Genomic DNA, 21,758 nt, shown 5'->3' on the forward strand with positions numbered 1-21,758 from the left:
TCATTCCTGAATCCATGTCGGAGAGTGCGGGATCATTCCTGACTCCGTGTCGGAGCTTGCAGGATCATTCCTGACTCCGTGTCGGAGATTGTGAGATCATTCCTGACTCCGTGTCGGAGATTGCGAGTTCATTCCTGACTCCGTGTCAGAGATTGTGGGGTCATTCCTGACTCTGTGTCGGAGAGTGCGGGATCATTCCTGACTCCGTGTCGGAGATTGCTGGATCATTCCTGACTCCGTGTCGGAGTGCGGGATCATTCCTGACTCCGTGTCGGAGTGCGGGATCATTCCTGACTCCGTGTCAGAGAGTGCAGGATCATTCTTGACTCCCTGTCGGAGTGCGGGATCATTCCTGAATCCATGTCAGAGATTGCGGGATCATTCCTGAATCCATGTCAGAGATTGCGGGATCATTCCTGACTCCGTGTCAGAGATTGCGGGATCATTCCTGAATCCATGTCAGAGATTGCGGGATCATTCCTGAATCCATGTCAGAGAGTGCGGGATCATTCCTGACTCCGTGTCAGAGATTGCGGGATTATTCCTGACTCCGTGTCAGAGAGTGCGGGATCATTCCTGAATCCATGTCAGAGAGTGCAGGATCATTCCTGAATCCATGTCAGAGATTGCGGGATCATTCCTGACTCCGTGTCGGAGTGCGGGATCAGTCCTGACTCCGTGTCGGAGAGTGCAGGATCATTCCTGACTCCGTGTCGGAGATTGCGTGATCATTCCTGACTCCGTGTCGGAGATTGCGGGATCATTCCTGACTCCGTGTCAGAGAGTGCGGGATCATTCCTGAATCCATGTCGGAGAGTGCGGGATCATTCCTGACTCCGTGTCGGAGCTTGCAGGATCATTCCTGACTCCGTGTCGGAGATTGTGAGATCATTCCTGACTCCGTGTCGGAGATTGCGAGTTCATTCCTGACTCCGTGTCAGAGATTGTGGGGTCATTCCTGACTCTGTGTCGGAGAGTGCGGGATCATTCCTGACTCCGTGTCGGAGATTGCGGGATCATTCCTGATTCCGTGTCAGAGAGTGCGGGATCATTCCTGAATCCATGTCGGAGAGTGCGGGATCATTCCTGACTCCGTGTCGGAGCTTGCATGATCATTCCTGACTCCGTGTCGGAGATTGTGAGATCATTCCTGACTCCGTGTCGGAGATTGCGAGATCATTCCTGACTCCGTGTCAGAGAGTGCAGGCTAATTCCTGACTCCGTGTCAGAGATTGTGGGATCATTCCTGACTCTGTGTCGGAGAGTGCGGGATCATTCCTGAATCCATGTCAGAGAGTGCGGGATCATTCCTGACTCCGTGTCGGAGATTGCGGGATCATTCCTGACTCCGTGTCAGAGAGTGCGGGATCATTCCTGAATCCATGTCGGAGAGTGCGGGATCATTCCTGACTCCGTGTCGGAGCTTGCAGGATCATTCCTGACTCCGTGTCGGAGATTGTGAGATCATTCCTGACTCCGTGTCGGAGATTGCGAGTTCATTCCTGACTCCGTGTCAGAGATTGTGGGGTCATTCCTGACTCTGTGTCGGAGAGTGCGGGATCATTCCTGACTCCGTGTCGGAGATTGCGGGATCATTCCTGAATCCATGTCGGAGAGTGCGGGATCATTCCTGACTCCGTGTCGGAGCTTGCATGATCATTCCTGACTCCGTGTCGGAGATTGTGAGATCATTCCTGACTCCGTGTCGGAGATTGCGAGATCATTCCTGACTCCGTGTCAGAGAGTGCGGGATCATTCCTGAATCCATGTCAGAGAGTGCGGGATCATTCCTGATTCCGTGTCGGAGATTGCGGGATCATTCCTTAATCTGTGTCGGAGAGTGCGGGATCATTCCTGACTCCGTGTAGGAGATTGCGGGATCATTCCTGACTCCGTGTCGGAGATTGCGGGATCATTCCTGACTCCGTGTCGGAGATTGCGGGATCATTCCTGACTCCGTGTCGGAGTGCGGGATCATTCCTGACTCCGTGTCAGAGAGTGCAGGATCATTCCTGACTCCGTGTCGGAGATTGCGGGGTCACTGATGTAGTCGGGTGGACCTGGTTGGGCACGGGGGGTACGCGCCATGCTTAGATGTTGGCCCTTCACCCCCTGCAGACCATGGATATTGGAATTCACCCAGCAATGGTTGCCTTGCCCTGGGGGATGCCCTGCGGCTGTACGAGCTGGAGCTGCTCGAGGAGGACCCTGTAGCAGTGGAGCTGCCCCAAAGGAACAGGAGGCAGCCGCCCAGGGTGGAGAGCCGGCCGCCCAACAAGCAGAGGAGGAGAAGGTGCAAAGGAGGCACTGCATGAGGCCTCGTGTGTACCAGCACAGCCTGTCTTTCGAGGATCTGCCGTACTGGGCATGCTGTCGGAGACGCTAGCTGAGCAGGGAAACAGTGCAACATATCTGCCAGATGATGGCACACCTGGCACCGCGGGGGTATGGGGAGGACACCCGCTCCCAGTGACCGTCAAGGTGACGGTCACCCTGAACCTTTACACCATGGGGTCCTTCCAGGTGCTGAGTGGGGTCCTGTCCAGACTCTCACAGAGCTCGGTGCACAAGTGTTACCGCGCTGCACGGAGGCCCAATATTCCCAGGCGGATCAATACATCCATTTCCATGTGGACCGAGCCCACCAGGCTGGCCCGGGCAGTGGGGTTCGCCACCATCACCGGGATACCCCGGGTCCAGGGGGTGATTGACGGGGTGCATGTTCCCCTACAGGTACCTGCAGGTGACAGGCCGCTCGACACAAACCGGTGAACGTGCAGCTGCTCTGTGACCATCAGATGCACATCATCCACGTCTGTCCCCGATACCCGGGCAGTGCCCCCGATACCCGGGCAGTGCCCCCAATACCCGGGCAGTGTGCCCCCGATACCCGGGCAGTGTGCCCCCGATACCCAGGCAGTGTGCCCCCGATACCCAGGCAGTGCCCCCGATACCCGGGCAGTGTGTCCCCGATACCCGGGCAGTGCCCCCGATACCCGGGCAGTGTGTCCCCGATACCCGGGCAGTGTGCACGGCCCCTTCATTAGAAACATAGAAAAATACAGCACAGACCAGGCCCTTCGGCCCACAATGTTGTGCCGAACTTTTGTCCTAGATTAAGAACAAATTAATCTACACTCCATTATTCTCCCCTAATCCATGTACCAATCCAATAGCCGCTTGAAGGTCCCTAATGTTTCCGACTCAACTACTTCCACAGGCAGTGCATTCCATGCCCCCACTACTCTCTGGCTAAAGAACCTACCTCTGACATTCCCCCCTATATCTTCCACCATTTGCGTTAAATTTATGTCCCCTTGCAATGGTGTGTTCCACCCGGGGAAAAAGTCTCTGACTGTCTACTCTATCTATTCCCCTGATCATCTTATAACCCTCTATCAAGTCGCCCCTCATCCTTCTCCGTTCTAATGAGAAAAGGCCTAGCACCCTCAACCTTTCCTCGTAAGACCTACTCTCCATTCCAGGCAACATCCTGGTAAATCTCCTTTGCACCTTTTCCAAAGCTTCCACATCCTTCCTAAAATGAGGCGACCAGAACTGCACACAGTACTCCAAATGTGGCCTGACCAAGGTTTTGTACAGCTGCATCATCACCTCACAGCTATTAAATTCAATCCCTCTGCTAATGAACGCTAGCACACCATAGGCCTTCTTCACAGCTCTATCCACTTGAGTGGCAACTTTCAAAGATCTATGAACATTGACCCCAAGATCTCTCTGCTCCTCTACATTGCCAACAACCCTACCATTAACCCTGCATTCCGCATTCATATTTGTCCTTCCAAAATGGACAACCTCACACTTCTCAGCCCAGCTCTGCATCCTATCTATGTCCCTTTGCAGCCGACAACAGCCCTCCTCACTATCCACAACTCCACCAATCTTCGTATCATCTGCAAATTTACTGACCCACCCTTCAACTCCCTCATCCAATTCATTGATGAAAATTACAAACAGCAGAGGACCCAGAACTGATCCCTGCGGTACGCCACTGGTAACTGGGCTCCAGGCTGAATATTTGCCATCCACCACCACTCTCTGACTTCTAGCGGTTAGCCAGTTCATTATCCAACTGGCCAAATTCCCCACTATCCCATGCCTCCTTACTTTATGCATAAGCCTACTATGGAGAACCGTATCAAATGCCTTACTAAAATCCATGTACACCACATCCACTGCTTTACCTTCATCCACATGCTTGGTCACCTCCTCAAAGAATTCAATAAGACTTGTGAGGCAAGACCTACCCCTCACAAATCTGTGCTGACTATCCCTAATCAAGCAGTGTCTTTCCAGATGCTCAGAAATCATATCCCTCAGTACCCTTTCCATTACTTTGCCTACCACCGAAGTAAGACTAACTGGCCTGTAATTCCCAGGGTTATCCCTATTCCCTTTTTTGAACAGGAACACGACATTCACCACTCTCCAATCCCCTGGTACCACCCCTGTTGACAGTGAGGACGAAAAGATCATTGCCAACGGCTCTGCAATTTCATCTTTTGCTTCCCATAGAATCCTTGGATATATCCCGTCAGGCCCGGGGGACTTGTCTATCCTCAAGTTTTTCAAAATGCCCAACACATCTTCTTTCCCAACAAGTATCTCCTTGAGTTTTCCAGTCTGTTTCACGCTGTCCTCTCCAACAATATGGCCCCTCTCATTCGTAAATACTGAAGAAAAGTACTCGTTCAAGACCTCTCCTATCTCTTCAGACTCAATACACAATCTCCCGCTACTGTCCTTGATCGGACCCACCCTCGCTCTAGTCATTATCATATTTCTCACATATGTGTGAAAGGCCTTGGGGTTTTCCTTGATCCTACCCGCCAAAGATTTTTCATGCCCTCTCTTAGCTCTCCTAATCCCTTTCTTCAGTTCCCTCCTGGCTGTCTTGTATCCCTCCAGTGCCCTGTCTGAACCTTGTTTCCTCAGCCTTACATAAGTCTCCTTCTTCCTCTTAACAAGACATTCAACCTCTCTTGTCAACCATGGTTCCCTCACTCGATCATCTCTTCCCTGCCTGACAGGGACATACATATCAAAGACACGCAGTACCTGTTCCTTGAACAAGTTCCACATTTCACTTGTGTCCTTCCCTGACAGCCTATGTTCCCAACTTATGCACTTCAATTCTTGTCTGACAGCATTGTATTTACCCTTCCCCCAATTGTAAACCTTGCCCTGTTGCACGCACCTATCCCTCTCCATTACGAAAGTGAAAGTCACAGAATTGTGGTCACTATCTCCAAAATGCTCCCCCACTAATAAATCTATCATCTGCCCTGGTTCATTACCAAGTACTAAATCCAATATGGCCTCCCCTCTGGTCTGACAATCTACATACTGTGTTAGAAAAGCTTCCCTCACACACTGCACAAACACCATCCCATCCAAACTATTTGATCGAAAGAGTTTCCACTCAATATTTGGGAAGTTGAAGTCACCCATGACTACTACCCTGTGACTTCTGCACCTTTCCAAAATCTGTTTCCCAATCTGTTCCTCCACATCTCTGCTGCTATTGGGGGGCCTATAGAAAACTCCCAACAAGGTGACTGCTCCTTTCCTATTTCTAACTTCAACCCATATTACCTCAGTAGGCAGATCCCCCTCGAACTGCCTTTCTGCAGCTGTTATACTATCTCTAATTAACAATGCAACCCCCCCCCCCCACCTCTTTTACCATCCTCCCTAATCTTGTTGAAACATCTATAACCAGGGACCTCCAACAACCATTTCTGCTCCTCTTCTATCCAAGTTTCCGTGATGGCCACCACATCGTAGTCCCAAGTACCGATCCATGCCTTAAGTTCACCCACCTTATTCCTGATGCTTCTTGCATTGAAGTATACACACTTCAACCCATCTCCTTGCCTGCAAGTACTCTCCTTTGTCAGTCTTACCTTCCCCACTGTATCACTACGTGCTTTGGCGTCCTGAATATCGGCTTCCTTAGTTGCTGGACTACAAGTCCGGTTCCCATTCCCCTGCCAAATTAGTTGAAACCCTCCCGAAGAGTACTAGAAAACCTCCCTCCCAGGATATTGGTGCCCCTCTGGTTCAGATGCAACCCGTCCTGCTTGTACAGGTCCCACCTTCCCCAGAATGCGCTCCAATTATCCAAATACCTGAAGCCCTCCCTCCTACACCATTCCTGCAGCCATGTGTTCAACTGCACTCTCTCCCTATTCCTAGCCTCGCTATCACGTGGCACCGGCAACAAACCAGAGATGACAACTCTGTCTGTCCTGGCCTTTAACTTCCAGCCTAACTCCCTAAACTTGTTTATTACCTCCACACCCCTTGTCCTACCTATGTCATTGGTACCAATGTGCACCACGACCTCTGGCTGCTCACCCTCCCCCTTCAGGATCCTGAAGACACGATTCGAGACATCCCTGGTCCAGGCACCCGGGAGGCAACATACCTTCTGGGAGTCTCGCTCGCGACCACATAATCTCCTATCTATTCCCCTAACCATTGAATCTCCTATCACTATTGCTTTTCTATGCTCCCCCCTTCCCTTCTGAGCCCCAGAGCCAGACTCAGTGCCAGAGACCTGGCCGCTAGGGCCTTCCCCCAGTAGGTCATCTCCCCCAACAGCATCCAAAACGGTATACTTGTTTTGAAGGGGAACGGTCACGAGGGATCCCTGCACTGTCTGCCCGTTCGTTTTCTTTGCCCTGACTGTAACCCAGCTGCTCTTGTCCTGGGGAGGGTGGGGGTGGGCAGGATGTGGGGGAGGGTGGGGGTGGGCAGGATGTGGGGGAGGGTGGGGGTGGGCAGGATGTGGGGGAGGGTGGGGATGGGCAGGATGTGGGGGAGGGTGGGTGTGGGCAGGATGTGGGGGAGGGTGGGGGTGAGCAGGATGTGGGGGAGGGTGGGGATGGGCAGGATGTGGGGGAGGGTGGGGGTGGGCAGGATGTGGGAGAGGGTGGGGTGGGCAGGATAGGGGGAGGGCATGATGTGAGAGGGAGGGTGGGGGTGGGCAGGCAGAAATAGCCGCACACCATGTGCGCCAGGGCCAACCCTCACGGGACGCTCTGATCACCTCCAGATTCACTGAGTAGGGAGGGGACTGGCCAGAGGCACGGACACTGGCACCCAACTCCACCCCCTTCCTCCCCCACCTTCTGGCACCCCCGGCCAGGCACCCCGCCCCCCCCCCCCCCACCTTGCAACCCCCGCCCTGTGATACACACCTACGGGGTGGGAGCCCTGGGTTGGTAGGAACAGCGGGTCTGGTCCATGGGATGGAGGATGATGACAACCCGCTCTGCGATGAGCTCTGGTGCTCCGTATCGTTTGACAAGGTCTGACTCCTGCCCACGGTAGCACCGTTCACCTGGGTGATCTCTGCATGCGAGCTGGCCGTTCCGTTCGATGGTCCAACTGATTCCTATGGGTGCCAGTGCTTTGCCAATATGGGAGGGGTGAGGGTGGGGCACCAGAAGGAAGGGCGCGGGCAGAACCACGGTGCCCAGGCCAATCACACTCACAACTGTAGTGATATGTATACACAGAGATATATAAAGGGTTAATAACTCCATCATAGTGCAAGACACCCACTGGATGGCAGCACTAGATTCATATATAAATATGTGAACTCAAAGGATCTTGGGTCTCTTCGAACCAGGAGTGACTGGACAGCAAAGTGTTGGAAAGATAGATCACAGCATAGTTAGCACGTGTGGTTAAAGAGAGTCAATACTTTATTTTGAATTATTACTTTATCACTAGTTACAGTGCTGTAAGAGTGAACAAACGCAACATTATTCAATTTGTTATTCATAAAACACATTTTGCTTTGAGTTAAAGATTAGTGGTTTCTTGAGAATTGCACCATCTCATCACTCTAGAAATATAAAGCAAAGAGTAATGACATATTACTAACAAGTCATATACCAACAATTTTCGTACATTCCCCACCCCCACCCCCCCACAGCCAGCTCAGACAAGCCCACCCCTCACACCCGTCTGACAGAGCACCAAGGCACTGGATTGGATTTGTTTATTGTCACGGGTACCGAGGTACAGTGAACAGTATTGTCCCTGCGAGCAGCTCAACAGATCATTTAGTATGTGAAAAGAAAAGAAAATACATAATAGGGCAACACAAGGACCACAATGTAACTACATAAGCATTGGCATCGGATGAAGCAGACAGGGGTGTAGCGTTAATGAGGTCAGTCAATAAGAGGGTCATTTAGGAGTCTGGTGACAGTGGGGAAGAAGCTGTTTTTGAGTCTGTTCGTGCGTGTTCTCAGACTTCTGTATCTCCTGCCCGATGGAAGAAGTTGAAAGAGTGAGTAAGCCGGGTGGGAGGGATCTTTGATTATGCTGCCCGCTTTCCCCCGGCAGCGGGAGGTGTAGATGGAGTCAATGGATGGAAGGCAGGTTCGTGTGATGGACTGGGCGGTGTCTACAACTCTGTAGTTTCTTACAGTCTTGAGCCGAGCAGTTGCCATACCCAGGCTATGATGCAGCCCGATAGGATGCTTTCTATGGTGCATCTGTAAAAGTTGGTAAGAGTCAGTGTGGGCATGCTGAATTTCCTTAGTTTCCTGAGGAAGTATAGGCGCTGTTGTGCTTTCTTGGTGGTAGCATGACATGGGTGGACCAGGATAGATTTTTGGTGAGCACCCCTAGGAATTTGAAACTGCTCACCATCTCTACCTCGGCCCCGTTGATGCTGACAGGGGTGTGTACAGTACTTTGCTTCCTGAAGTCGATGATCAGCTCTTTAGTTTTGCTGGCATTGAAGGAGAGATTGTTGTCGCTGCACCACTCCACTAGGTTCTCTATCTCCCTCCTGTATTCGGACTCGTCGTTATTCGAGATCCGGCCCACTATGGTCGTGTCATCAGCAAACGTGCATTTGGAAATTGAGCCAAGTTTTGCCACGCAGTCGTGTGTGTACAGGGAGTAGAGTAGGGGGCTGAGTACGCAGCCTTGCGGGGCCCCGGTATTGAGGACTATTGTGGAGGAGGTGTTGGTGTTCATTCTTACTGATTGTGGTCTGTGGGTCAGAAAGTCGAGGATCCAGTTGCAGAGTGGGGAGCCAAGTCCGAGGTTTTGGAGCTTTGATATGAGCTTGGCTGGGATTATGGTGTTGAGGGCAGAGCTGTAGTCAATAAATAGGACTCTGTGAATGGCTGTGATGTGGTCTTTCTGGACTCTGATGAGCCGTAGGATCATGAGTTCCCCGCGAGGGGCAGCGTTGAGACGTCCGACCAACTAATCTTTTACGGCAAAGTTACCCCGTTGTGTCGACGTTCTACTTCTGCTTTGTCTTTACAGAAGAAGATGAATCCGCCCCTTGTTCTATAAGCTGGCTGTCTCCTGCCTGTCGTATCTCGCCCAGGGGGGCGATGTCAATGTTGTGGCCTCGGAGTTCCCCGGCTATGATGTTGGTGCGACGTTTAGGTCTGTTACTGTTGGGGTTGCCATAAGGGTCCAGACATTCCAGGCCCCAAAATTAATTTGGGTGGGTAGGGTGGGGTTGGTGTAGAAGATACCTGGGTGTGGATCCTTTTAATGTGAGGTGGTCGTTACTCACCGACCACCACAGAGTCCCAATGGAGGAAGGTCTTACCCCACTGGCAGGGAAATCCGAGATGACTGGAGATCAGGCTCTGCCTTTGATCTTTGCCAGGCCTCTCTAACTCACCGGTAATACCACCTCATGAACCTCTGCTCATTTCTCATCTGCCTGAATATGTAAAGGTCTCCATGTTATCTTTAATACATTCTTTCTGATGTAATAACGCTCTCGTATTCACTCAGATTCCATATCCGTATATGCTTTCTGATACAACTGCTTTATCTCTGTATCTTTCTGTTGTAATTCTTTCTTCTTTAATCATTATTGTCACAAGTAGGCTTACATTAACACTGCAGTTAGGTTACTGTGAAAATCCCCTAGTTGCCACATTCCGGCGCCTGTTCGGGTACACAGAGGGAGAATTCAGAAAGTCCAAATTACCTAATTTTGGGACTTAGAACATAGAACATAGAACATAGAACGATACAGCGCAGTATAGGCCCTTCGGCCCACGATGTTGCACCGACATGGGAAGTCAAAAACTAAAGGCCATCTAACCTACACTATGCCATTATCATCCATATGCTTATCCAATAAACTTTTAAATGCCCTCAATGTTGGCGAGTTCACTACTGTTGCAGGTAGAGCATTCCACGGCCTCACCACTCTTTGCGTAAAAAACCTACCTCTGATCTCTGTCCTATATCTATTACCCCTCAATTTATGGCTATGTCCCCTCGTGCTAGCCACCTCCATCCGCGGGAGAAGGCTCTCACTGTCCACCCTATCTAACCCTCTGATCATTTTGTATGCCTCTATTAAGTCACCTCTTAACCTTCTTCTCTCTAACGAAAACAACCTCAAGTCCATCAGCCTTTCCTCATAAGATTTTCCCTCCATACCAGGCAACATCCTGGTAAATCTCCTCTGCACCCGTTCCAAAGCTTCCACGTCCTTCCTATAATGAGGCGACCAGAACTGTACGCAATACTCCAAATGCGGCCGTACCAGAGTTTTGTACAGCTGCAACATGACCTCATGGCTCCGGAACTCAATCCCTCTACCAATAAAGGCCAACACACCATAGGCCTTCTTCACAACCCTATCAACCTGGGTGGCAACTTTCAGGGATCTATGTACATGGACACCGAGATCCCTCTGCTCATCCACACTGCCAAGAATTTTACCATTAGCCAAATATTCCACATTCCTGTTATTCTTTCCAAAGTGAATCACCTCACACTTCTCTACATTAAACTCCATTTGCCACCTCTCAGCCCAGCTCTGCAGCTTATCTATGTCCCTCTGTAACCTGCAACAACCTTCCACACTGTCTACAACTCCACCGACTTTAGTGTCGTCTGCAAATTTACTCACCCAACCTTCTGTGCCCTCCTCTAGGTCATTTATAAAAATGATAAACAGCAACGGCCCCAGAACAGATCCTTGTGGTATGCCACTCGTAACTGAACTCCATTCTGAACATTTACCATCAACCACCACCCTCTGCCTTCTTTCAACTAGCCAATTTCTGATCCACATCTCTAAATCACCCTCAATCCCCAGCCTCCGTATTTTCTGCAATAGCCGACCGTGGGGAACCTTATCAAACGCTTTTCTGAAATCCATATACACCACATCAACTACTCTACCCTCGTCTACCTGTTCAGTCACCTTCTCAAAGAACTCGATAAGGTTTGTGAGGCATGACCTACCCTTCACAAAACCATGCTGACTATCCCTAATCATATTATTCCTACCTAGATGATTATAAATCGTATCTCTTATAATTCTCTCCAAGACTTTACCCACAACAGACGTGAGGCTCACCGGCCTATAGTTACCGGGGTTATCTCTACTCCCCTTCTTGAACAAAGGGACCACAGTTGCTACCCTCCAGTCCTCTGGCACTATTCCTGTAGCCAATGATGACACAAAAATCAAAGCCAAAGGCTCAGCAATCTCTTCCCTGGCTTCCCAGAGAATCCTAGGATAAATCCCATCAGGCCCCGGGGACTTATCTATTTTCACCTTGTCCAGAATTGCCAACACTTCTTCCCTACGCACCTCAATGCCATCTATTCTAATAGCCTGGGTCTCAGCATTCTCCTCCACAACATTATCTTTTTCCTGAGTGAATACTGACGAAAAGTATTCATTTAGTATCTCGCTTATCTCCTCAGCCTCCACACACAACTTCCCACCACTGTCCTTGACTGGCCCTACTCTTACCCTAGTCATTCTTTTATTCCTGACATACCTATAGAAAGCTTTTGGGTTATCCTTGATCCTACCTGCCAAAGACTTCTCATGTCCCCTCCTTGCTCGTCTTAGCTCTCTCTTTAGATCCTTCCTCGCTTCCTTGTAACTATCAAGCACCCCAACTGAAACTTCACGCCTCATCTTCACATAGGCCTCCTCCTTCCTCTTAACAAGAGATTCCACTTCTTTGGTAAACCACGGTTCCCTCGCTCGACCCCTTCCTCCCTGCCTGACTGGTACGTACTTATCAAGAACACGCAATAGCTGTTCCTTGAACAAGCTCCACATATCCAGTGTGCCCAACCCTTGCAGCCTACTTCTCCAAATTACACATCCTAAGTTATGTCTAATGGCATCATAATTGCCCTTCCCCCAGCTATAACTCTTGCCCTGCGGGGTATACTTACCCCTTTCCATCACTAAAGTAAAGGTCACCGAATTGTGGTCACTATCTCCAAAGTGCTCACCTACCTCCAAATCTAACACCTGGCCTGGTTCATTACCCAAAACCAAATCCAATGTGGCCTCGCCTCTTGTTGGCCTGTCAACATATTGTGTCAGGAAACCCTCCTGCACACATTGTACAAAGAACGACCCATCTAATGTACTCGAACTATATCTTTTCCAGTCAATATTTGGAAAGTTAAAGTCTCCCATAACAACTACCCTGTTACTTTCGCTCTTTTCCAGAATCGTCTTCGCCATCCTTTCCTCTACATCCCTAGAACTATTAGGTGGCCTATAGAAAATTCCCAACAGGGTGACCTCTCCTTTCCTGTTTCTAACCTCAGCCCATACTACCTCGGAAGAAGAGTCCCCATCTAGCATCCTTTCCGCCACCGTAATACTGTCCTTGACTAGCAGCGCCACACCTCCCCCTCTTTTGCCCCCTTCTCTGACCTTACTAAAACACCTAAACCCTGGAACCTGCAACAACCATTCCTGTCCCTGCTCTATCCAGGTCTCTGAAATGGCCACAACATCGAAGTCCCAGGTACCAACCCATGCTGCCAGTTCCCCTACCTTATTTCGTATACTCCTGGCATTGAAGTAGACACACTTCAAACCACCTACCTGAACACTGGCACCCTCCTGCAAAGTCAAATCTGTGCTCCTGACCTCTATACTCTCAATCTCCCGTACCCCAAAACTACAATCCAGGTTCCCATGCCCCTGCTGAATTAGTTTAAACCCCCCCAAAGAGCACTAACAAATCTCCCCCCCAGGATATTGGTGCCCCTCAGGTTCAGATGTAGACCATCCTGTCTATAGAGGTCCCACCTTCCCCAGAAAGAGCCCCAGTTATCCAGAAATCTGAATCCCTCCCGCCTGCACTTGTAGGAGGAAACCGGAGCACCCGGAGGAAACCCATGCAGATACAGGGAGAATGTGCAGACTCCACACACATTGACCCAAGTTGGGAATCGAACTAGGTACCTTGGCGCTGTGAAGCAACAGTGCTAACCCTGTGCTACCATGCCACCAAACCAACTTGCTTGAAGTATAAATACCCGCTTCATCCACCACCTGCTCTTGTTCTTTACCAACCATCTGCTCAAACATGGTTTCTGACACCTGAACCTCAGCCTCTCCATCAGCCCTCCTCAAGCTCTCTTCCTCCTGTCTTAACCTGTGGCTTTGTGATCTGATTACCACACAATCAGGAAACCCTCCCAGACAAACTAAACTTCTTGCAACATCTCAGTTGCATGTCTTTCCACTGGCTTTTCAGCCACAGTAGGCTGCACTATCACTTGGGACAGCTATATCATTCCCCAGGATAAATTACACCCCCGGGAAAGGTCAGTTTTCTATTACTCTCACCACCACTTCATCATTTCTCACTGGACTCTCTAACCTTACCTTGCATTATAGAATACAGTAAGAAGTCTTACAACATCAGATTAAAGCCCAACAGGTTTGTTTCAAATCACTAGCTTTCAGAGCACTGCTCCTTCCTCAATGAAGAGGTGGGTTCCATAAACATATATATGTATAGACAAAGTCAAAGATGCAATATGATACTTTGAATGTAAGCATTTGCAGGTAATTAAGTCTTTACAGGTCCAGACAATGAGGCTGGAGAGAGGGATAATTACATGTTGAAGAGGTGTGAATTGTCTCAAGCCAGGACAGTTGGTAGGATTTCGCAAGCCCAGGCCAGATGGTGGGGGATGAATGTAATGCGACATGAATCCCAGGTCCCGGTTGAGGCCGCACTCATGTGTGTGGAACTTGGCTATAAGTTTCTGCTCGGCGATTCTGCTTTGTTGCGCGTCCTGAAGGCCGTCTTGGAGAACGCTTACCCGGAGATCAGAGGCTGAATGCCCTTGACTGCTGAAGTGTTCCCCGACTGGAAGGGAACATTCCTGCCTGGTGATTGTCGCAAGATGCCCGTTCATTCGTTGTCGCAGTGTCTGCATGGTCTCGCCAATGTACCACACTTCAGGACATCCTTTCCTGCAGCGTATGAGGTAGACAACGTTGGCCGAGTCGCACGAGTATGTGCCACGTACCTGGTGGGTGGTGTTTCCACGTGTAATGGTGGGATCCATGTCGATGTTCTGGCATGTCTTGCAGAGATTGCCCTGGCAGGGTTGTGTGGTGTCGTGGTCGCTGTTCTGAAGGCTGGGTAGTTTGCTGCAAATACCATTTGGCCAGGTATGTGGTGCATACTCGTGCGATTCGGCCATCTTTGTCTATATTTATGTTTTCTTATGTCTCATCCACCCTCATAAGTTTCCCTTTTGAACCTCAGGCAAATTTTGCCTCAACATTATCGACTAAACCTACTTTGCATTGACCAACTGTCAATTTCTCATTTCCCCAGTTTCTATCTTTCACAGAGTAAAAGTTGATGTTGAAAACCAAACCGTACTTTGTGAATCAATTCAAAATCATCGGCCATTTCTGCTGCTAGTCCTTGCCTTTGCCTCCCTGATCGCCCGCCGGAGAATCCTGTTTGGCTGGCGGTCAGCAGCACCGCCCAGAGCTGCAGACTGGCTGTCCGACCTCTCGGAATCTCTCCAAATGGAGAAAATCAAATTCGCCATCTGAGGGTCAGACGACGGCTTCCACAGAACGTGGGATCCATTCACCCAATCAACCTGTTTGTGGCCAACGAACAAGCAGAATAGCCAGGTAGCCAAGAATCAGGGGAAAGTAGCCAAAGCGTGAGAGGGAGGGATAGACCCCGGGGGGGGGGGGGGGGGGGGGGGGGGGGGCAGCTAAACCTAAGAGAAAAGAAAGGTGAACCACAGGAAGGGGGCAGAAGAGTAGGGGGAAGAGGGAGGAGTCAGGGAACAATAGAGGGGACCCAGAGAGGGAGGGGAGGGGAGGGGAGGGGAGGGAATGGAAGCTGGAAGGAGGGCACGGAAACAACAACAGACTCAGCAAATACAGTAACAGAGAGAAAGGAAAATACGGGAGAAAGACGAGATGAACGGCCGAAGCTGTTCGTGCGACGACAACGGCAGCGAAATCTGTCTGGTAGAAGAAAGTGACAACACCAACACCCAACCCATCCGCGCATTGCCCTCACTGTATTGGACATAACTACTGTAATTGTTTCTCTGGCACCCAAATGTATATGTACCTCCCCAGTCCCCCCCCCCCCCCCCCCCCCCCCCCCCCAACACAAACATGTGCCTACTTATTTGTTAAACGTAATATTGCTAACTGTACAGCTGTTTTTGAGCTGGTGTACAATATCCTACCATTTTTTTAAAATCTCTATTTCAATCTGTGTACATAACTGTAAATATACTGTGTTCAAAAACCCAATAAAAAAGCATTTAATTTTTAAAAAATTCCTCTGCCTGTCTAGCAGAATTGCCGAGCAAAAACTTATAGCTAAGTTCCGCACGCATGAGTGCCTCAACAGGGATCTTGGATTCATGTCGCATTACATCCACCCCCCATCATCTGGCCTGGACTTGTGAAATCCTAGCAACTGTTCTGGCTTGAGACAATTCACACCTCTTCAACCTGTGATTATCCCTCTCCCTGGATCTGTAATGATTTGATTACCTGCAAATGCTCGCATTCCAAGCATTGTCCAGCATCTCTGACTTTGTCTATATAAATGTTTCTGGAACATACCTCGCCATTCACCTGAGGAAGGAGCTGCGCTCCGAATGCTCGTGTTTGAATCAAACCTGTCGGACTTTAACCTGGTGTTGTAAGACTTCTTACTGTGCCCACCCCAGTCAAACGCCGGCATCTCCACATCATGGTTTTCAGTCAATGTTCTCTTTGTAGTTCCAGTTTCTGAAGTTCAAATTCTCTCTCTCCTTCCTTACCTCTTTTGTCCTTTTGATATAAGTTCTTTATAAGCCTCCCATGTGGGACCTTGTCAAAGGCTTTGCTGAAATCCATGAAAACTGCACTAACCTAATTTATACACTTGGTCACATGCTCAAAACATTCAATCAAATTTGTTAGGCTTGACCACCTTCTGACAAGCCATGCTGACTATTCCTGATCATACCCTGCCTCTCCAAGTGGAGATAGATTCTTTCCTTCAGAATCTTCTCCAGTAGTTTCCCTCCCACTGACATGAGACTCACTGTTCTATAGTTCCCTGGCTTGTCTCTACAACCTTTCTTAAATAATGAGACCGCGTTCGCTGTTCTCCAGTCCTCTGGCACCTCTCCCATGGCCAGAGAGGAATAAAAAATTTGGGTCAAAGCCCTGGCAATCTCCTCCTTCACCTCCCACAGCTTCCTGGGACACAAGTCATCCAGACCTGGAGATTTGTCCACTTTTAAGCCTGTCAACACCTCCAATACCTTGTCACTCCCTGTGACAATTTGCTCAAGAACCTCACAGTCTCTCTCTCCGAGTTCCCCTGCCTCCTCATTCTCTTGGGTGAAGACAGATGTGAAATATTAATTCAACACCCTCCCAATGTCCTCTGGCTCCACCCACAAATTCCCCCTTGATCCCTAATGGGCCCTACTCTTTCCCTGGTTATCCTATTCCCAGAGATATACTTATAGAATATCTTGGGGATTTTCCCTACTTTTACCAGCCAGAGATTTCCCATATCCCCGCTTTGCTCTCCTAATTGTTTCTTAAACTCCATCCTGCACTTCCTGTGCTCCATTAATGTCTCTGCTGACTCACTCCCCTTATACTTGTTAAAAGCCTCTCTTTTCCTTCTCATTGTATCCTCAATATCTCTGGTCATCGATGGTTCTCTGGGCTTGTTACTCCTTCCTATTACCCTACAGAGACCATATTGGGCCTGTACCCTCCCCATTTCCATTTTGAACCCCCCCCCCCCCCCCCAACTGCTCTTCTGTAGATTTCCCCACAAGTAACTCTTTCCAGTCTACCTTGGCCAGATCCTGCCCTATTTTACTAAAATCCACACTCACCCAATCCTTGGGCAGCACGGTAGCATAGTGGATAGCACAATTGCTTCACAGCTCCAGGGTCCCAGGTTCGATTCCCGGCTGGGTCACTGTCTGTGCGGAGTCTGCACGTCCTCCCCGTGTGTGCGTGGGTTTCCTCCGGGTGCTCCGGTTTCCTCCCACAGTCCAAAGATGTGCAGGTTAGGTGGATTGGCCATGCTAAATTGCCCTTAGTGTCCAAAATTGCCCTTAGTGTTGGGTGGGGTTACTGGGTTATGGGGATAGGGTGGAGGCGTTAACTTTGGGTAGGGTGCTCTTTCCAGGAGCCGGTGTAGACTCGATGGGCTGAATGGCCTCCTTCTGCACTGTAAATTCTATGATAATCTATGAATCCACAATCTTTTTTTGCAAATTGTTCATTTCTTTTTCTATAACAAACTTAATTTGTGGCCACTATTGAGCTGTGTCTTGCGTTATCTCCATCTTCCTTACCCCTTTTGATAAGGTTAACTGCAACTTCTCCGCCCCTCTTGTAAACCATCCCAGATAATCACTTCCACATCCCGGTAAAATGCAAATGACGGAACCATTTCCAGTCACTCCCTGTTTAATTTTCAAAACCTGAAAGAAAGCAATCATTCCACACACTCACTGGGGCTGGTCTAGCACAGTGGGCTAAACAGCTGGCTTGTAATGCAGAACAAGGCCAGCAGCGTGGGTTCAATTCCTGTACCAGCCTCCCCGAACAGGCACCGGAATGTGGTGACTAGGGGCTTTTCACAGTCACTTCATTGAAGCCGACTTGTAACAATAAGTGATTATTATTTAAGTTCAATAACCTGAAGCCAAATAAGGAATTATATTTAAGAATCAGGGTTGGGATTCTCCAACCCCCCGCTGGGTCGGAGAATCGGCGGTGGCCGGCGTCAATCCCGCCCCCGCCGTGTCCTGAATTCTCCGCCACCGGAGATTCGGCGGGGGCGGGAATCGCGCAGCGCCGGTCGGCGGACCCCCCGCGGCGATTCTCCGGCCCGATGTCCCGCCGCTGTCAATCCTCTCCCACCGGCGGGAATCAAAACACCTACCTGACCGGCGGGATTGGCGGCGTGGGCAGGAGCCAGGGTCCGGGGGGGGGGAGCGCGGGGTGATCTGACCCCGGGGGGTACCCCAACGGTGGCCTGGCCCGTGCCCCTAAAGGGGCGGAGACACGGAGTGACCATGCAGACTCCGCACAGACAGTGACCCAGTGGGGAATCAAACCTGGGACCCTGGAGCTGCGAAGCCACAGTGCTAACCACTGTGCCACCGTGCTGCGCGGAAGGAATGATTTTCCAAAATGGGAAAAAAAAAGGAACTCCAAAGTTTAATTGGGCAGCTGAATGGTTGGCTGGACAAAGCAGACTGGACGGCTGTTTTGATGTTTGGGAACTGAGCCCAAAATGGAGAAATTGGTGGGGCAAACGATACATTGGCAAAATTAAAATGAGCAAATTGTTTTTGAAATTCCATTCTTTTGGGGATATTAGACAACTGAAACGGATTGTTTACAGTGATGGCTTTTCAACTGCTGGAGAATTTACACTGTTTCTTCTGGGGGTGAAAGGTAAATGTTTCCCTGACTAAAAAGATAGAAAGCTTGTTAGAGAAGTACATTGGCAGCAGGGCCCTTGCCCCAGTGAAGGCAGTGGGTATATCCTGGATATATTCGGGTACCTTCAGAGTAATGGCGCCGATCTACCGGACACGTCGCTCCTGACTGGGACCCTGGGGTGACATGGCCGCTGGATGCTGGGTGCGGCCTCCCACGGGATTCCAGGCAGCCATGGCGCCTCGTCAGATCTACCCTAGTCCCACGTGACGGCCCGACCAGAATCCCACCCACAATGAGCGGATTGAGCTGAGCGAGTGAGTGAGTGAGTGAATGAAGTGTGAATGAAGTGAGTGAGAAAGTGAGTGAAGTGAGTGAGTGAGTGAACGGAGTGACTGAGTGAGAAAGTGAGTGAAGTGAGTGAGTGAGTGAAGTGAGCGAGTGAGTGAAGTGAGCGAGTGAGTGAATGAAGTGAGTGAGTGAGAAAGTGACTGAGTGAGCGAGTGAGTGAATGAAGTGAGTGAGCGAGTGAGTGAGTGAATGAAGTGAGCAAGTGAGTGAATGGAGTGAGTGAGTGAGAAAGTGAGTGAGCGAGTGAGTGAATGAAGTGAGCGAGTGAGTGAGCAAGTGAGTGAGTGAATGAAGTGAGCAAGTGAGTGAATGGAGTGAGTGAGTGAGAAAGTGAGTGAGCGAGTGAGTGAATGAAGTGAGCGAGTGAGTGAATGAAGTGAGCGAGTGAGTGAGTGAGCAAGTGAGTGAGTGAGTGAGTGAGCGAGTGAATGAAGTGAGTGAGTGAGTGAATGGAGTGAGTGAGTGAGCGAGCAAGTGAGTGAATGAAGTGAGTGAATGAAGTGAGCGAGTGAGTGAATGGAGTGAGTGAGTGAGAAAGTGAGTGAGCGAGTGAGTGAATGAAGTGAGCGAGTGACTGAATGAAGTGAGCGAGTGAGTGAGTGAGCAAGTGAGTGAGTGAGTGAGCAAGTGAGCGAGTGAGCGAATGAAGTGAGCGAGGGAGCGAATGAAGTGAGCGAGTGAGTGAATGAAGTGAGCGAGTGACTGAGTGAGGTGAGTGGGTGAGTGAATGAAGTGAGTGAGTGAGGTGAGTAAGTGAGTGAGTGTGAATGGAGTGACTGAGTGAGAAAGTGAGTGAAGTGAGTGAGTGAATGAATGAATGAAGTGTGAATGAAGTGAGTGAGAAAGTGAGTGAAGTGAGTGAGTGTGAGTGAGTGAGTGAATGGAGTGACTGAGTGAGAAAGTGAGTGAAGTGAGTGAGTGAGTGAATGAATGAAGTGTGAATGAAGTGAGTGAGAAAGTGAGTGAAGTGAGTGAGTGTGAGTGAGTGAGTGAATGCAGTGACTGAGTGAGAAAGTGAGTGAAGTGAGTGAGTGAGTGAATGAAGTGAGTGAGCGAGTGAGTGAGCAAGTGAGTGAGTGAGTGAATGAAGTGAGCAAGTGAGTGAATGAAGTGAGTGAGTGAGTGAGTGAGCGAGCAAGTGAGTGAGTGAGCGAGTGAATGAAGTGAGTGAGTGAGTGAATGAAGTGAGCGAGTGAGTGAATGGAGTGAGTGAGAAAGTGAGTGAGCGAGTGAGTGAATGAAGTGAGCGAGTGAGTGAATGAAGTGAGCGAGTGAGTGAGCAAGTGAGTGAGTGAGTGAGCAAGTGAGTGAGTGAGCGAATGAAGTGAGCGAGTGAGCGAATGAAGTGAGCGAGTGAGTGAATGAAGTGAGCGAGTGACTGAGTGAGGTGAGTGGGTGAGTGAATGAAGTGAGTGAGTGAGGTGAGTCAGTGAGTGAAGTGAGTGAGTGTGAGTGAGTGAGTGAAGTGCATGAGTGAGGTGGGTGAGTGAGTGAGTGAGCTGAATGAGTGAGCTGAATGAGTGAGTGAGCAAGTGAGTGAGTGAGTGAATGAAGAGAGCGAGTGAGTGAGTGAGTGACTGACTGACTGAGTCAGTGAGGTGAGATGAGTAGGTGAGTGAGTGAGTAACTGAGTGAGGTGAGTGAATGAAGTGAGCGAGTCAGTGATGTGAGATGAGTAGGTGAGTGAGTAACTGAGTGAGGTGAGTGAATGAAGTGAGATGAGTGAGTGAGTGAATGAAGTGAGCGAGTGAGTGAATGAATGAAGTGTGAATGAAGTGAGTGAGTGAGAATGTGAGTGAGTGAGTGAGTGAAGTGAGTGAGACAGTGAGTGAAGTGAGTGAGTGAGAAAGTGAGTGAGTGAGAAAGTGACTGAGTGAGCGAGTGAGTGAATGAAGTGAGCGAGTGAGTGAGTGAGCAAGTGAGTGAGTGAAGTGAGCGAGTGAGTGAATGAAGTGAGCAAGTGAGTGAGTGAGAAAGTGACTGAGTGAGCGAGTGAGTGAATGAAGTGAGCGAGTGAGTGAGTGAGCAAGTGAGTGAGTGAGTGAATGAAGTGAGCGAGTGAGTGAGTGAGCAACTGAGTGAATGAAGTGAGCGAGTGAGTGAGCGAGCAAGTGAGTGAGTGAGCAAGTGAGTGAGTGAGCGAGTGAATAAAGTGAGTGAGCGAGTGAATGAAGTGAGTGAGTGAGTGAGAAAGTGAGTGAGAGAGTGAGTGAGTGAGCAAGTGAGTGAGTGAGTGAGCAAGTGAGTGAGTGAGCGAATGAAGTGAGCGAGTGAGTGAATGAAGTGAGCGAGTGAGTGAGTGAATGAAGTGAGCAAGTGAGTGAGTGAATGAAGTGAGCGAGTGAGTGAGTGAATGAAGTGAGCGAGTGACTGAGTGACTGAGTGAGGTGAGTGGGTGAGTGAATGAAGTGAGTGAGTGAGTGTGAGTGAGTGAGTGAAGTGCATGAGTGAGGTGGGTGAGTGAGTGAGCTGAATGAGTGAGTGAATGAGTGAGTGAATGAGTGAGTGAGCAAGTGAGTGAATGAATGAAGAGAGCGAGTGAGTGAGTGAGTGACTGACTGAGTCAGTGAGGTGAGATGAGTAGGTGAGTGAGTGAGTAACTGAGTGAGGTGAGTGAATGAAGTGAGCGAGT

The sequence above is a fragment of the Scyliorhinus canicula genome, chromosome 2 (genome assembly GCF_902713615.1).
Source record: "Scyliorhinus canicula chromosome 2, sScyCan1.1, whole genome shotgun sequence".
NCBI classification, from domain to species: Eukaryota; Metazoa; Chordata; class Chondrichthyes; order Carcharhiniformes; family Scyliorhinidae; genus Scyliorhinus; species Scyliorhinus canicula.